Genomic DNA, 14,904 nt, shown 5'->3' on the forward strand with positions numbered 1-14,904 from the left:
TACTAACACCGGTAATGACATCAACTCCACACGGGGACACATACGTTAACGTTATACGTCCTCTTTCACCTTCATCCTCTCTCTCTCTCTCTCACACTCTCCTCTCTTCTCTACCTAGTCTTTCACTTTCTATTTAAATTTCCATCCAATCTCCGACTCTATTCATACCACTCACTTCCTCTCTCCATTTTGATTATATTTCTCCCTGGAAGAGCTTCCTGAGAGCACTCACGGCCTCCCAAAGCTCAGATTCAAAAATGTTCTCAAACTGTCATCTCGATTTAAGTCTTTAGTTCTCCCCGCAATACACCATTTTTATTGGAGCACTAGTGTTCTCCTATCCTGGTACACTGACATATTTTTCAAGGTTTCAAAGACATCGTATCAAGAGTATAAAGTGTAATTGAAACCTACCAGTTCCCAGTAAATTCATTATCTGGGTATTGCTGCACTTTAAAGCTGCACAACTTCATATTTATTTAGTGCAATGAATCAAAAGACTTCACTGTAATGTGAAAGATGTGACTTGATACCCAAAAGAAAGCAATATCACATTATTTGTGCGAATTTGACCTCTGGACCATTTGTGCAGCCCTTGTTTATTCTACCAAACAGCCAACGTACTGACTGTACTGAGAGGTAGTTTGACAGTGTGTGTTTGTGTGGCAGTTCAGCCTATGACTGATCTTAGTTTCTTCTTCTGTAGACTCATGAGCCCTAGGTGAATTTGTGTCTATTCGCAACCGCTCCTGTCTTTCCATTGACTCTGTCTGAACACACTTTTAGCCAAACCCACTGTACACAACCACCCGATTCAACTGTTATCAGCCCTTATGAAAAAGTAGCATACTTTAAGATTATTTTATGAAGCAAACTTAAGTTAAGTTTATTTCCCAAGTATACTTCATGTAGTAAGTACTGAAATCAATGCACTCGTAGTATACTTTGTAAGTGTACTACTTTAATACTCCTGAGACTAAATTGGCCCACTATTTAGTTTATAAAAGTATACTTTTAAGTGTACTTTAAGTGTAAGAATAGTAAACTTTGCGTGCACAACTAATATACTTCTAAGTTGTATTTTGTACTATACTATGAAGTGAACTATACTACAAGGGAACTTATAGGTATACTGTTAGTTTACTAGTTATATACTTGTAGCCCACTTTTAGGTTATGAAGGTACACTTTAAAGTATACTCTCAGTAAACTACAAGTTTAAACATTTGTACTGCAATTATACTTGTAAGTTTTCTTTAACTTATAGTACTTAGCCAATGATTTATGCATTGCATAAGGAGACTTGCTCCCTTTGCTATTTGACTTGATGTTTTGTGATGAGATTAAAAAATATATATTTTATTTTATTTAAAATTTCAATTTAAAAAAATTAATTAAATTTAATAAAAAAATTGCGGAAAATGTAAAAAAATATTTTTTTGATTTTGAAGTAAATGAATATCAAAACATATGATTACAAACTCTGACTCACTCTAATAGGCCACTCTATCAAAAAGTAAGCATAAGCCAAATATATTTAGACTTCTCTGTATACTTGTCAACATAAGTCTAGTATACTTCAGTATAATTTTGTTAAGTATATTCTGATAAGTACACAAAAAGTAAACTGAAAGTATACCTTCTTATTTTACGTTTAAAAGAAGTATACTAATAGCACACTTGAATAAACTTCTTTTTGGTAAGGGAGGCCATTAAATAAGCGTTATCGATCGCTATAAACACCAAAGATGTGGGTCATTAGGGGCCTACTACGCCTACTGCGTTGTTAGTGAGTTAGCTGGTGTATGCAGTCTAGCAGCTAAAGACTCAGATATTTTTTTCTCAGGAGTCGGTGGAGACCAAAACAGAGCTAAAAGGAAAGTGAATATTTGATTTATTTATAGGTAAACGCTAACAAGTTGAATATTGCTAGCAAGGATGACATTGTGTTTTGAGATTGTTGTGATTTTTTTATATCAATTTATAACTTGTTATATTATTTAGTATCCATTCACAGCCTTTTATTGTGTTTTCAACCCAGTTTAAGGGGCATTTTATGACATCATATGAGTTATTACATCATTTGACATTTATTACATCATCCTTTGGTTTCCATCTTGCACTGCTTCAGGAAACAAATAATATAAAACACGTCACCTCCTCTGCTCACTTGTAGCGAGCTCTACATCAACATGATTTATAGGAATAAATGTGTGACGTCACTAGAGCTCTAGTCCAGACAAGAAATGTAGCCACAGTGTCACAGCGCTGTGGATGTTGTCCCTTCTTCACCTCTTTCTTTTCTTTTCCTTCCTCCTCCTCCTCCTCCTCCTCCTCCTCCTCATCGTCATCCCCCGCTTGAGTTTGATGCTCTTGCATGCTTCATGCACTCTGGTGCTCAGCCTCGTGGACATGCATATATGTTTGAGATTATATAATCAAGCTGTTACGCAACGCTAAAAGAGACAGAGGCAAATTCACACACACTTAGAGAGAGAGAGAGAGAGAGAGTGACAGAGGGGTGGTGTGGTGTGGTGTATGTGTATGTGTGTGTGTGTGTGTGTGTGTGGTGGGGTGTTTCATGTTTGGATTAAACCAAAGCCCACTCAGCTCCATACACACACACACACAACTGCTCGCCCTTTTAAAATCCCCTGGCAAATCTCTGGTTATGGATGTTGGCTCTGTCTGATAGTGTTATTGTGCAAAGCCTGTGTGTGTGTTTGTATCCATGTGTGCACGTGCACCCTCAAAACATAACAATTTTTGCCATCCCACTCCACACATGCACAGAGGCGGAGCTCGTCCTATGCGATTTTATTTCTATCTCTGAAACACACTCTGTTCTCCAGCGTATGATGCTGCAGCTTTCAGGCTTTAATCCTTTTTTTTCCCTCTCTCCCTTGACTCGTGCTAAACGTGCAAACGTGTAAACGTGAGTATACATGTGTGTGCACGCTCCTCTTATGGCACCATTAGGACAGAATGTGTACCACGGCTGCATCTGGGGTTTAAACCTGAATTAACCTCTAATGCGTTATAAACTCATCTCCCATAGGTGACAAAACACCCACTCCTGCATTAGGCTGAATTAAAGCCAAGAGGTGCACTTGAGTCCTCTTCGCACTTGTCATAATCACCGGCTGAACAGCACCCACATCACGATGAATCTCTCTGCTTACACATCAACTATGACAAGTGAAATAAGGTCAAACACTAAACTAATAACAGGATCATATAAATCAGTGTTGGGAATATCATACAGTCTTTTTTTAAGGGGTCAGAGGGCAACACAAGGGTCTGAAAAGTGAAGCCAATGAGGAAGTGCCTTAAACTTGCATTCTTTCTAATAACCAGCAGGGGGCGACTCCTCTGGTTGCAAAAATAAGTCATATTGTATAGAAGTCTATGAGAAAATGAGCCTACTTCTCACTTGATTTATTACCTCAGTAAACATTGTAAACATGAGTCTATGGTCTCAATCGCTAGTTTCAAGTCTTCTTCAATACAGCATGATGTTCATTTAGTAAATTATGGTCCCATTTAGAGTCAAATAGACCATAAAGCAGGGTATGCTTTAGGGCGTGGCTACCTTGTGAATGACAGGTCGCTACCATGGCGTTGTCCGGTCTTGGAGTTGTACGTGTTCTCATCTTACAACTTTAACTCTTTCACAGTGGGTTTTCAGTTCATGAAAGTTAATTGTAACCTTTTTTGGTCGCCTAAAAATGCCTTATTAAGCGTTCGGTTGTACTTAGCTCCACCCTCTGGTGTCACTTCTGGTTGCAAAAGACCAACATGGCGATGGCCAAAAAACAAGCCCCCAGGAAGAGCTTTGAAGGGCTTTGAAGCAAATTTTCATAGTGGCCAAACGGTGGTAATACAACTTCTGTGTCCGTCACGTAATGCCATTGGGCCCAAAAATACTTTTTCCCATAGACTTACACTGTCAAAGAGACGTCTGTAACTCATTTTTTTTTAGGTAAATCAACTTCCCAGTACGAACACTTGAATAGCTCTTATTTAAATCATTAGGTCCTAAAAGTTGTAAAATGCACTAATAGCCGAATCCAGAGTTATTTCTCTTCCTCCGTTCATGCGAATGAGACCCAGACTGCGGCTGGAGCGAGGGCTGGAGCGAGGGCTGGAGGCGGAGTGTTAAAGGAAACGCTACTGTGCATGCTCTGTGGGGCCAATGGATGCGGAAGATCGCCGGATGAGCTGGGTAATTTATCACTTGGTAGTTGGGCTATTTTGGCTTCTTGCGTCACCGAGCAAATCTTATAAGAATGAACGGGTGCCCGCCTCCAACGCTGTATCCAGTTCTCTTTATACATCCATACCAAAAACCAAGGTGGCGACGGCCAAAATGACGAACTTGAGGCTTCAAAATGGCAGTCCACCAACCAATGGGAGACGTCACGGTGACTACGTCCATTTCTTATATACGGTATGATAGGGGTACATGTATGTGTATATTCTACCCAAAAATATGTTTATTTTTGGGTTTAAACAGAAGGGTTTGGGATTCTGAAAGCACAAAATCCCTTCATATTGGTCTAACCAAAGCTCACTGCACAGTCCAGGCTCATTGCTTACAAACTGTACTTACTTGCTGCCTGTCAGGTTGACTGATCTCAAATATGGTCCAAAGCTTTATCCTCTTCAGCAGCACAGAGAGAACGATTGGGTAGTATGTCAGGATGACAGTTTGGGGTTAGTTTTACCTGCCTGTGTCCCCGAGTGTGCTGTCTTTAACTACTACGTCTCTCTTTCTATCCGTCTCTGTAACCTCCACCCTCATCCCGTCTCCGCTGACAAATCACCAAAAGAGAAATAATAATATTCTCAAGGTAAATGAATTCAGGGTTCAGGGCATAATCCAGGTGAGGGCCAGGTCACCTGTTCACTCTGCACATTAATACTGTGTGCTCATGAGATTCCCCAGCCATTAAGTTGGCAGCAATGCCTTCAGTCCACTCAGATCCATTTTTCTTAACAGATAAAGCTCATACCTCTTCTGCACTTTACTGCACAAAAAGTGGCAAATATCTTCAACAAGTACAGTAACAGAAAATAGTTTGAGGCTTTTACCACCGCAGAGCCCTTTAAGAATGCATGAAACACTCCCCTATAGCAGAAGTATTAAAAGAATAGTAGCTCAAAGAGAGAAGGATGGAGAGCGTTTCTGTTGATGTCTGTGGAGGCGGTTTGTTGATGCTGGTGTATTTGTGCTCTGAAGGAGTTTTGAGGCACTTTGCATAAAAAAAAAATATATAAAAAACAACATTTCGCAAATAGAATAAAAAGCCTGTACTAATTACAAAAGAACAGCTTGTAGACTTTTATTTGAAATCAAGCCGCCTCTGCACACGTTCTGTTCATCGTGGTTTGGTTCTCCATGAAAAAAAAACACTTTTACTTTTTTTTTTTTTTTGCTTTGCTTTAAAAGTGCCTTGAAGCACTTATTGCAGCTTCCCAGAGGCAATCTAAATGTGCTTATGTGAGTCAGAGACTGTAGGATTTTCATTAAGTCCTTGTGGAAGTGCCATGTCTGAAATGCTTATAGGTTATTATCAGAACTGATAATAACCTCTGTAGACCAGCAGCCCGTTGCATCAGCGCTTCTAAGTTCAAAATTAAGTGTTGACTAAAGACTTATGCATCACTAAATTAAAAAGGGTTGCACCACACAAACTAGTTCTTACAATGAATTGTGACTAAATATTTGCACCCAGTAACTGCCAGGTGTAACTGTTCGCTAACTGAGCTAAATAACAACAAATTAACGTTAGTTTGCTAATATAACCTTTTTAGAGTGAAGAATAAAAGAGATAGCCTAAAATGACACTTGATAACATGCTGTTTAATGATAATGTAGACTGGAAGTTTTTTAATTAGGCTATATTTCACGAAAATAACACAACATATGCTACCCTAAATTACAAAACTTACCAGTTGCTAAATGATCTATTAATGGTAGTTAGGTTAACATAATCACATTATTTTCAATTAGTCTAGTTTAGTTAACTAGCTAAATCTCTAGTTTAAAACTAGCTAATAGGAAGGTCTTTAATTACCATAGACTGTATATAAAAATGGACAACATGATAGGTGAAGCCAAAACATCTTGATCGCCCCCTGGTGGCCGGCTGCAGTATAGGTCATAAGTCCCGCCCCCACCATAGCCTAGATGGGGCATGGGCCAAACTAAAACGTCAAAGTACACGTTACATTTTTTTTCCCCAAAGATAGTTTCTATCATTTTAGCTAGCTCTTATCATGCTGATGTTTGTTCAAGTGTTAATTTTTCTGATAAGTTTGGTTTTAATTAGTTATTTGATGCGATAAATATGTTGTGAGACTTCAAAGTTCGGGCGAGTGACCTTGATACCGAGGCTCCACCGCCGGATCACTACTGCGCAGACTCTGGCTCCAATGACGGGAACCTCTCTGCCAGATCGCAGCTCCCGTATCCTGGATATTACTTGATAAAGTGTAGCTATAAGAGGAAGTTCTCCAACACAACACTGGATCCTGTAATCTGATTTACTTTGCTAACTGCGTCCCAAACCTTGTATTTTTTAAGGAGTGCTTATCGTTCCTGTTCAGTGTCAAACCAGCACCCGAACCAAAAAAAAACAACAACCCAGCTTTCCGGCAGTGTGGAGCGGATGATAGAGGAGGAAAAAGACGCGACACAGGAAAGAACAGGATGTGTGTGAGGGGGAAAAGTAATGGGTGTTGGGATGATGGGGGTGAAGGCTAAGGGGTCCTGGAGAGTTAAGGGATGAATGAGAGAAGGAGAGATGGATGAGGTTGATGAGGAGAGAGCAAGGAGACAGTGAGAGTTGGAGTTAGAGGCGGGAGGGGAGGGGGTGAATAGTGGGTACAAGGCTTTATTTAGTGCATGCCTGCAGGTGTTGCCTAGTAACAGAGAGGAAACAGATCCAGGGAAGAGAGCTGGAGAGCACATCTCCCTTTATCTTTTCACTCTTTCTCTCTCTCTCTGCTCCTGGCCTAACCCTTTTCCAAAATCCCAACACAGGCACGCACACACACACAAACAAAGACACTCTCTCTGTGTCTTTCTCCCTCAGACTCTGTCACACACAGCCCTGTCCCTCATTAGCAGTCAGGGTGGCTGCTGTCCTCCTGTCAGGAAAGAAGACAAGGAAAGGAGGGCAAGGAGGAGAGAGAGATGAATTAGGGAGGGAAAAGTAGACACGGAGGAGAGAAAATGCAATGAAATCCTCCTGCATAAAAACATCCACCAAGGTTGTTGCCATAGCATTTGTTGCTCCGCTACACTTCCTCATCATTTTTTTATTTATTTTTTGCTCCGTGAAAAGCTTGTTTTAGACGAGTATTCTGCAGCACACACATCCAACCGACATGATGGCTTTTAATGAGTCTGATTTGTATTCAGCGTCTTACCGGAGAGCTTATAAAATGAATAAGGAAGGCGGCTCAATAAAGCACTCGATGTGCTGTTGCAGCTTCCATCCAATCACGGCCCTTCGTAGCATTGATCAAGGTTAGATTGAGGGCAATTTGGGTGTGTAATCGACCCAGTTTACCTGCAGCCTTGTTAAAAAGAAATACAGAGTAAAAAAGACAGATAATCACGTTGTACCTCTGCTGTTAACACATTCAAAATCTCTCACTGTCCATGCACGGAAAAACACAAATTGCATCACTAATGTGGCTAATGATCCAAGGATGTGTCTAATGCCTGGACTACCAATGAGTGTCTCTTGTTTTTTTTCTTCTATTATCTCCTATGTCTTAAGCAGATGCAAAAGGCTACATCCTCGGTTGTTTTCAGCGCTGCGACTGTGTGAGTGTGTGACCGCTGTCTGCTGCTCATGTTCATGCATGCATGTCTTGGTGGCCGGGGGAAGGGCGTGCTTTGCATTTTAACATCTCATCCCTCTCGCTAGCGACGTCTGCAAAAGGCTTTTCCTGTTCTCTGATTTCTCATCGCAGTCCCCCTCTTGCGCTATCAGTGTCTCTATCTTTCTAATAGCCCTCTGGGAGAGAGAGGGATCACCTTGTATAAAAAATCCACACATGCACTGAGGTCCTTAAAAATGTATTGAATTAAAGGCTCACATAGCATATCCTACCATAGAAGAGCTCATTGAGAATCAATGCTGTAACTGTTGCCAGTGGACAGCAAATTGATTGATTTATTAATCAAGGCCGACCCTGATGCACATGCGCCTACCCATGCACAGTTAATCCACACCAAAAAAGCGTGCCTGGCGTCACAGAGAGCTGGCTTCCACTGAAAGCGCTGGAAGAGGCTAAAAATACATTTTTCCCACATGCACTGTGCCATATAAAATATTTATAGTGAGCCCCAGTCTGCTAAGAATGGCAAAGATGCTACAGAGAGAGAGAGAGAGAGAGAGGGGAAGTGGCTGCCAAAGCTTGCGGTAGCCTCCGTCCCAGTGCCAGAGCTTACATAAGAGCTAACTGCAGTTTGAAAGAGAGGACACACACTCACACACACACACACACACACACACTCAAACAGAGAGTGACAGAGATAGACAGACAGGAAGAGCGAGAGAGGACTGATTCTACTGTGCATTTTTCCAGAAATCTAAATTTATCATCCCTTTCTACAACTTGCTACTACGCATGTCCTGATTTTACCAAGCTTACAGTTGTGGGAGTTATTCATCATTCAAAGCCAAAACGTGGAAGAAGGGAAGGGAAGAACACAAAATTATGATTTGGATTGCATTAATATTACATTATTTGTGCATAAGTATACAATAAAGTCAGGTGAAATGAAAATACAAAGAACTACAATTACTGCCTCGTGGTTGTATGCAACCAGTCAAGTTATAGTTTACATCCATGTCTGTCCAAAATGTCAATTCATCATTTTATCCTGTTAGACATTTGTGTGAAATTGTCATAATTTGGATGTGAATCAAAAAACGTGTATTGCTAAGAAGTGAAAATCAATTGTTCGTTCCATTGCAACATCACTGCCAGCAGCGAAGCTACGCATCTGCCATTTTGGACTGAAAGCGACTACCGGATGTCAGTAAAACGTCCACCTAAAAAGTGCAAAATTATTTCTATTCTATTGCCATATTCTACTGAAATGGCCTGTGTTAATCAATCAAATATTCTAAATATAATAAGAGTTTTTAGTCCAAAAAATGGCAGCAGCGGCTAGAGTTTTATCTCTTTGCTTCTATACTCTTTGTATGAATTCTTGAGTTATGGCCAAAAACGTATTTTGTGAGGTCACATTGACTTTCACCTTTGACCTTTGACAACCAAAATCGAATCCATTCATCTTTGAATTCAATTGGACGTTTGTGCCAAATTTGAAGAAATTCCCTTCAGGCGTTCCGGAGATTTTGCGTTTTTGCGTTCACAAGAATAGACCCAACAACCCGAAAACAACACCGGTGTGGAGGCATAAAAACAGTAAAAGAAAATATCCCTGTACTTTCGTGGCAGTTATCTAGCTGTTACTCTGTTAATAGTCTCTGGACTCTTAGGGGTTTTCAGAGATCACTTCTCTTGTCATGAGGCTGGCAAGTACAGGAGGAAATACCCATTTTACAAGCTTCACTTCTATGACAGTTTACCTTTTCGGACAAAGGATATTTGTACCAGGGAAAAGCACTTCCTCTCTGTGGAAATTTTTGGACTTTCATCATAGTTTCCTAGTAAGGGGCATCAGTTTTTTTCAGCTGCAAATTTACAAATCTGTTCACAGTCAGTAGCGTCGCCAGTACAGTCAGGATGATGACGGAGACAGACTTCCTCAAAGTGGCACGCCACTATTTAAAGGCGACATATCCTGCTCATTTTCAGGTTCATACTTGTATTTTGGGTTTACTAAAACATGTTTACATGTTTTAATGTAAAAAAAAAAAGTGGTTGGGCTTAAAACTACTACGTTTGTAAAGTGAAAATGAAACTGAACATTGTGAACATAGGACACGAATGAACAGCTGATTGTAACATGGAAATGAAACTTAAAGGTTCCATATCGTGCTCATTTTCAGGTTCATACTTGTATTTTGTGTTTCTGCTAGAACATGTTTACATGCCATAATGTAAAAAAAACCACATTATTTTCCTCATACTGTCTGCCTGAATATTCCTGTATTACCCTCTGTCTGAAATACTGCGTTTTAGTGCATTTCAACGGAATTGCAACAGAATTGCGTTGCTAAGCAACAGTTTGGGTCCATGTTTACTTCCTGGCAGCTGATGTCATTCACATACACTGCAACAGGAAATAAACTGAGACACATTTAGAATGTTCACATTTGAAACTGTGTAATGGTCTATATTGGTGACATCACAAATAGACAGAAATCCTGACGGCTTGTTTCAAACGCACAATTTTCTGAAAACAAGTTGTGTGTATTTCTCTGTATACGTTCACAGTATTTATATAGCACATAAACCTGCTTTATAATATAAAAGATATGAAAATCGTACTTTTTACAATATGGGACCTTTAATGCACAGGACACGAACAGCGGTCTCCTGGATGAAAGCCTTGTGTTTGTTTAGTTTTGTGAGAGGCACATGTGAAATAGAAATGTATGGTATTAAGAATTTATCTACTGACCCCTCAGTCTGAACCTGGATCTTTGACACCTTTTCATTTATTAATGCAGTGGGTTGACAAAGCAAACATACTCAGATTTCAGAGGTACAAATAGTATGTTTTTTTTTCTTTTCTTTAGCATGGACAGTGGTGGAAGAGAGAGTTTTTATTATCAAGTCAGTGGAAAAAATGTCCTGAACATTGTTGTGGATGAAAACAAACGTTAGTCTCACTAATTAGAAAATACTGTATCTTAACCCTTACCTTGTATATATATATGTATATATATATACATATATATATATATATATGTATATATATATATATATATAATACATTATATATTTATATAATGAAACATCCATATTTTTTTTTTAAATGTCTGAGGACCATATTCAGATCTCTAGTAATGTGATTTGGATACTGCGCCATAATTGCATAAAACAATTTGACTTGCCATTGACCTTGGCTACATCTGGCTGTCTGGGAAGACACCATCTCAGATGGAACACTAACCTGTGATGGGGGGTTTTCACACTTGATAACAATGTTATAGTAAGACAAAGTGGCTTTTTCGTTAATGAAAACAACATGCTTTAAATCCACAGAGTGAGAACAGGGTGAGAAATGTGATGGTGCCCAAAGGAAAGAGGTCAGATTTCCTGAAAACTGCTGTAAAACTACAAACACACTGCAGTGTTTACTTTCCTTATATACACCAATACAGAATACAGAAATGTTGAGCCAAACTGGCAATTCATTCTCATTCCAAGGGCGTCAAATACCGATGCTTCGTCACGCCCCTCGGCCTTTATGAGACGCACGGGGCTTTCTATTAATTACAATGTAAACCCATTCACGTCAATATTAAACGCTCAGAGAAAGTGGTCGGGGAGTGTGGTGACGTAGTTGAAAGAGCGACAAAACACACAGGGCAGGAGGGCAGATGGATGGATCCAACAAACATAAGGCTTTCATCCAGGAGGCCACTGTCCTTGTCCTATAACCAACATGCTGTTTGTTCACAATGTAAAGTTTCACTTTCACTTTAGTCCTTTTAAGCCAAATCATGATTTTTTCCCCTAAACCTAACTAAGTGTTTTTTCTTGCCTAATACCTCTTCCTAACTGGATGTGATGCAAACGAGCGAACATCAGATCGTTTCAGTTTTTCCCAATGAAGATGTCTTAACCTGCTTCGTGCGTCAGCGAACAGGCAAAGCGGCGTATCGCTTGTTTGAAGAAATGCTCACCCTGGCTCTATTTATGCAAAGTTTCGCGCACCTACCAACCTATTTTCACTGGTCAAAAATGGACAGTAACTGACAGTTAACCAATATATCGCGCTCTCTATGTAAAAGAGAGCGACATTGCTCGTATAGTATCTGGACAATTTTCACGCTCCATTCGCCAGAGTTCGCTCGGTTGTTGCACGTTAGAATGAAGAGTAAACCTAAGCAAGTGTTTTTGTTTGAATTCACATTAACCACGTGGTTACTGCAACAGAGAATGTGTTCTGTGTATGGGAGAAAAATGTATCCGCATCACTTAGAGGGCATGACATACATGAAAGTTAGCCAACTAGCTCGGTAAACATCACTAATGAGCAGCAGCAGCGATGCTAACTGAGCTCCGTTAGAGCCACACTTACTTTAATTGCTGCAAACAGCTTCCATTCCTCAAACTGCTTCAAGTGTCCTCTAATTTATCTGACGGATGTTTTCCCATGGAGCAAAATCCATATTTGATGGGCCCCACACATGCACAATGCATGCATGATCAATGTGCAAATCCCCCCCCCCCCCCCCCCCCCCGCCCACACACACACACACACACACACACAGTCCGTCTTATCCATACATCGTTGTATCAACAGGGAAAAACAAATTCATTATTTAACACCATATTTCCAAGTGAGACACCTCAGTGTATTGGGGCTATGGATGCATAATGCATTGCAGGCTCTATAGAAGGAAATCCCATCACCAGTGTCCTTCACTCTGCACAGTAAAGCTTCATCTCATCCTGCGTAGCGTCGGCGTCACATGTGTGCACAATATTTCATATTATTTCTCATCCCTGCTGCATCCTTCAGCTCCTGCTAAGACGTATATGTTTTTCCAAGACGGCATCACTGTGTGTCATCCTGTGGGAATTAGCATGATCAACAGATAATATATCATGTGTGATCCATATATCATCAATGCAAAAGCTCCAGTATTTCATGCATTTTGAAAGGCAGCTACATACATCATGGATTGACGTATGTATGTTGAGGAAGAGGAGGATCTATAATTCAACACAGGCTTTTTGATGGCTTCTCCCCAGAGATTTCTGCCCTACTGGTTTTTCTTCTCTGACCCTCCTTTCTACCTCCACTGATCCTCTTGACATTAACTCTGTCACCAATTGAACGGTTAGTGTTTCTGTGTGTGAGAGCGTTCGATGCATGTGTGGTGTGTCTCTAATGGCGTGTGGTGTGTTCTGCAGGCGTCTTCTCGCCAGCTCTCGACCTCTCATTGGGAAACATTCTGGGAAATCTCCTCGGCGTTTGCGTGTGTCAGCGGGGATGGGGGCAGAGGAAATGGGAGACTCACAAATCACATCTCATCTAATGAAGCTAATAGAATTCAGACGGAGAGGAGAAGCTAACCCCCGGCTCCTCGGGCTGCGTGGCCTTATTTCACTGTCTTGTTACATCCCGTTTTGTTTATCACAATCCCCCTTTTTCTTTGTCTCTGCTCGCTTCACGGAGGTTCACTATCCCTATGTGTTTCCCAGTGGTGCTGCAATGATAAGTTGATTAATCAGTTGGTCAACTGACGGAGAATTTATGGACAAAAATATTGAGAATCGATTAATCCAGCTGTAGGCTTCATAGCTAAACCAACAAAATAGGTGTTTTTTCATTGAGTGCAAATACAACACAACAAAAAGGATTCATACACTTTGACCTCCCTGAGAGATTTTGCTGTGCTATAACCTTTGCCTCTGAGAGAGGACAGTCAATATTTACAGAACCACAGGAGGTTACTTGTCAACCAACAAACGATACTGTTGGTTTTCCAATGAGGACAGTAAGCAATCATTTATGGAGGACTAAAGTTGCCATCATGAAAAATAAATAAAATGACTCAATAAATAAATAAATAAAATAATAAAGAAAGAAATGTAGAAATAAAAGCCTCGATTATCAAATAAATGTTCATTTATTTTTCTATTTCTGTGCATATTTATTTACAGTGGAAAACGCTTAAAGTGATTGTCTGTTCGAGTCAATTTGATCTCTATAAGCGGATGATTATTTTAAAATATTTTTTGTTCTTGTGCATCACTTCTAGTGCAGATTACCATCTAGTTGACGTTTGTAAATTTATTACATGAATACAAAATAATGAAACGGACCGCTTTTTACTGGCTTGCTACCAATTCTTCTGCCTTTTTGTTCACCGAGGGTGAGGCATTGACGTTTTTGGCTGGTGGAGGATCTGGAAAGCTTCGCTTTGATGGCATTATGTAACCAGGCATTATCAATCCACTTGACGAGGGCGGCTTCAACCACAGGTGCTCTCCTTGTACGCATTTGATTTTCTTGGGTGTGTGATGCAACTATGCTATGGCAGGTGTATTGCTCAAGACACCAAGGACGCGCAGTGTTGAGTGTGAAGTTGTTTGTATGCAGGCTGTTCTCATACACTGCTCATAGCTATACCTACGAAGAGTAAATGTACTGTAATTTGTATCTATGAAATCTTTTTGTATGTAATCCATGTAATTGTGTATCAGGAAGTATAAAGAGCAACAAACGTTGCGTAGGGAGGCGGTCAGGGTGGATGGGTTGGTCAAAAAACACTGGACTTTGATTCGTTTACATAGACACGAATTTCCCTTTTTCTCCCCTGACGCTAAGCACAACTTTCAACAACATATTTTTCGTGCTTTTTTCCTACGAATATCCAGCGATACATGACGCACATGTCAATTTCCGCTCCAGTCTTTTCAAAATAAAACTACTTCGTTAAGTTTAGGAATAGATCGACTTTGTTAGGTTTAGGCAACAAAACTACTTAGTTAGGTTTAGGGAACTTCTCAGGTTTCCTGAGAAGACAGAAGACGGAAAACGCATGAAAAATTAGGAATAACTATCATAAGATATCATACAAACCGTTGTATGAGAATACGTTGTTTGTATGAGAATACGTTGTTTGTATGAGAATACGTTGTTTGTATGGGAATACGTTGTTTGTATGAACGGTTCTCGAGAAAGCCACAAGCAGCAACACCACAGGCCAAGCATTCGGCCGGTTCT

The sequence above is a fragment of the Sebastes fasciatus genome, chromosome 17 (genome assembly GCF_043250625.1).
Source record: "Sebastes fasciatus isolate fSebFas1 chromosome 17, fSebFas1.pri, whole genome shotgun sequence".
NCBI classification, from domain to species: Eukaryota; Metazoa; Chordata; class Actinopteri; order Perciformes; family Sebastidae; genus Sebastes; species Sebastes fasciatus.